Below are 3,614 nucleotides of genomic sequence, written 5' to 3' on the forward strand. Positions count from 1 at the left end.
GGCCTCTAAGGTGACACCCTAAGTTCATAACCCCCATTAATGCTCATAAAGCTCAAGGGGAAAGGGTCTCTCGACCTCTTTGGGTCCAGATCTACAACACCAACACGAGAAGGGACCAATCACTCCATATAATCATCCTCTAATGGGGCTAAAAGTCCTTAACTCTAAGAATCACATCATAAACTGAAGAAGGGTTCAAATGGATACCTCAAAATGAAGTCTCTGAGCTCTGGAATCACTTGCTTATCACCCTTTTCAGCCTCCTCTTGTCTTGATCCTCTTCTATCTGCAAAAACACCAACAAAGATCCATAAATGGATCCTTTCCCTCTCACAAACGCTCTAGCACACTTACGGTTTCTCTCTGGGATCTGGTAGCCGCAATTGATGGCCATAAGGCCCTTTAAATAGTCCCCAAACCCGAGGAATTAGGGTTTCATTAAACAGCGTGGACTCGCCGAGTCCTCGGGGCCACTCGCCGAGTCCAGCCGTTCACTCGGATAATGATTCGCGTCTCTACTCGGCGAGTCTACACATCAACTCGCCAAGTCCTTCCACAAAACTTGATTTTTAAAAGAATAAATACAGTATCTGAAATTCCGGATGTTACAATTCTCCCCTACTTGAATCAGACTTCGTCCTTGAAGTCTTATCCCTGAAATAACTCCGGATGCTGCTCATGCATCTCCCGTTCTGGCTCCCAAGTCGACTCGGATCCTTTCCGATGTTGCCATTGAACCTGCACCAGAGGCACCTCCTTGTTCCTCAGAACCTTGATCTTCCGATCTATAATCGCAAATGGTCTCTCCATGTAGTTTAGGCTTGCATCCACCTGAATGTCCTCTAACGGCACTACCGCTGACTCTTCAGCTAAACACTTCCTCAGCTGAGACACGTGGAAGGTATTATGAATCTGCTCCAACTCCACAGGTAGCTCCAAGCGATATGCTACTCTACCCACTCTTGCGATCACTCTGTATGGCCCAATATACCGGGGCCCTAGCTTGCCCCTCTTCCTTAATCGAATTACTCCTTTCCAAGGAGATACCTTCAGAAGAACATAATCACCGACCTGGAACTCAAGCTCGGATCGTTGCCTATCCGCATAACTCTTCTGGCGACTCTGAGCGGCCAACAACCTCTGCCTGGCCTGTTGTATCTGCTCTGTCGTCTGAAGCACGATCTCCGTGCTACCCATCACTCATTGCCCTACCTCTCCCCAACAAATGGGAGTCCGACACCTCCTCCCATACATCAACTCAAAGGGTGGCATACCAATGCTCGAGTGATGGTTGTTGTTTTAGGAGAACTCCGCTAAGGTCAAATACGCATCCCAACTTCTGCCAAAATCCCACACACATGCTCAGAGCATGTCCTCGAGCGTCTGAATCGTCCACTCGCTCTGTCCGTCAGTCTGTGGGTGGTATGCGGTACTAAAATGCAGCCTCGTACCCAACTCTTCATGAAATTTCTTCCAAAATCTGGAAGTAAAATGCACATCTCGATCTGACACAATCGAGATCGGCACCCCATGCCGCGATACCACCTCTCTCACATATATCTCTGCCATTTCTCCGCAGAAGAACTCTCACTAATGGCGAGAAAGTGAGAGCTCTTTGTTAAACGGTCTACTATCACCCAAATTGCATCGACACCCCTCGCTGTTCTCGGCAATGTGGTGATAAAATCCATGGATAACTGTTCCCACTTCCACTTTAGGACTTCCAGTGGCTGCAACTTACCATGCAGTCTCTGATGTTTGGCCATAACCTTACGACAGGTTAGGCACCTCTCAACAAACCATGCTACATCTCTCTTCATACAGGGCCACCAATACTCCTTTTTAAGAGCTAGAAACATCTTAGTGGCTCTAGGATGGATCGAGAATCTCGATTTATGTGATTCCTCCATCAAGATGGTACGCGTTCCTCCAACAAACGGTACCCAAATCCGATCCTGGAAGGTCATAATCCCTCTGCTATCGGTCACGAACTTCATCACCTGCCTGATAACTCGCTCTCTCTAGCCGCTCTCCAGCCTCACCGCCTCAGCCAGAGACCCTATGATGGTGTCCAATACCAGAGTCATCACTGTCAATCTCATGCAAATATCCCGAATCGGGGCGCTCTTTGCTCTACGACTCAGGGCATCGGCCACCACATTAGCCTTGCCCAGGTGCTACAGGATCTCGAAATCATAATCCTTTACCACGTCCAACCATCTCCTCTGACACATGTTCAAGTTTTGCTGATCCATCAAATACTTCAAACTGCCTCGATGCAGTTAATGGCGCCAAATCTTGATGGCGAACACCATAGCCCCCAGCTGTAGATCGTGGGTGGGATATCTTGCCTCATGGGGCTTCAGCTGCCTCGATGCGTATGCGATCACATACCCCTCTGCATTAACACCGCGCCCAACCTAGATATCGATGCGTCACAATACACCACGAAGTCCTCCATCCCCTTTGGAAGAGTCAACACCGGGGCTTCGCGTAATCTTTGGCGAAGAGTCTAAAATGATGCCTGATGCTCAAGGCCCCAACTGAACACCGCCGCACCCTTCCGGGTCAACCTGGTGAGAGGAACAACAATCTTGGAGACATTCCTAATGAACCTCCGATGATAGCCGACCAACCCTAGAAAAATCCCGATCTCAGAAGGAGCTTTCGGCACCTCCCAACTCATTACCGCCTCGAACTTGGCCAGATCGACCAAAATCCCCTCTTGGTTAACGAGGTGACCAAGAAACTGCACCTCTCGTAACCAAAAATCGCACTTCGAGAATCTGGCGTAAAGCCTCTCCGATCTCAGCGCGCTGAGGATCTCCCGCAAATGCTCCTCATGTTGCTCCCTGGACTTTGAATACACCAAAATGTCGTCAATGAACACAATCACTGATCGATCCAGTATCGGTCTGCATACCCTGTTCATGAGATCCATGAATGCTGCAGGCGCATTGGTGAGCCCGAATGGCATCACCACGAACTCGTAATGCCCATAACGAGTCCTGAATGCGCTCTTCTGGATATCTTCCTCGCGCACCCTCATCTGATGATATCCAGATCTCAGATCAATCTTGGAAAACCAGGATGCTCCCTGCATCTGATCGAACAAATCTTCGATCCTTGGCAAAGGATAACGGTTTGTAACGACCAAAAATTTCAACACAATTTAAACTTTTCAAAAACAATCCATTTTAATAACGTTATTACAAAAAGGTTTTCAATACATTTATTATCAGAGTATTCCCAGAATCATGCCATAAACATAAACACGAGGAGCAGTACGATCATGCCTTCGCGTTGCCACGGTCTCCTGAAGAACCTGAAAAACATTTAAACCACAACTGTAAGCTCGAAAGCTTAGTGACATATCCCCAAAATACCAACCACATATACACCCTTCCAGGCTACGACCTTTCGGTCAAAAATATATTGTCTTCCGGCCCATAACATATTGCCTTCCGGCCCATAACATAAATAGCATACATAACATAACAGAACATAGAACAGCCATGCAAATCGGGTCTACTGTGCGACTGGTCCACCGTATCGGCCTTCAATCCACCCTCTGTGTCTAGTCATGTCCTTCGAGTCTGCAGTGTGGTTGGTCC

Source organism: Lactuca saligna, chromosome 2 (genome assembly GCF_052625555.1).
Source record: "Lactuca saligna cultivar CGN05327 chromosome 2, ASM5262555v1, whole genome shotgun sequence".
Taxonomy (NCBI): Eukaryota; Viridiplantae; Streptophyta; class Magnoliopsida; order Asterales; family Asteraceae; genus Lactuca; species Lactuca saligna.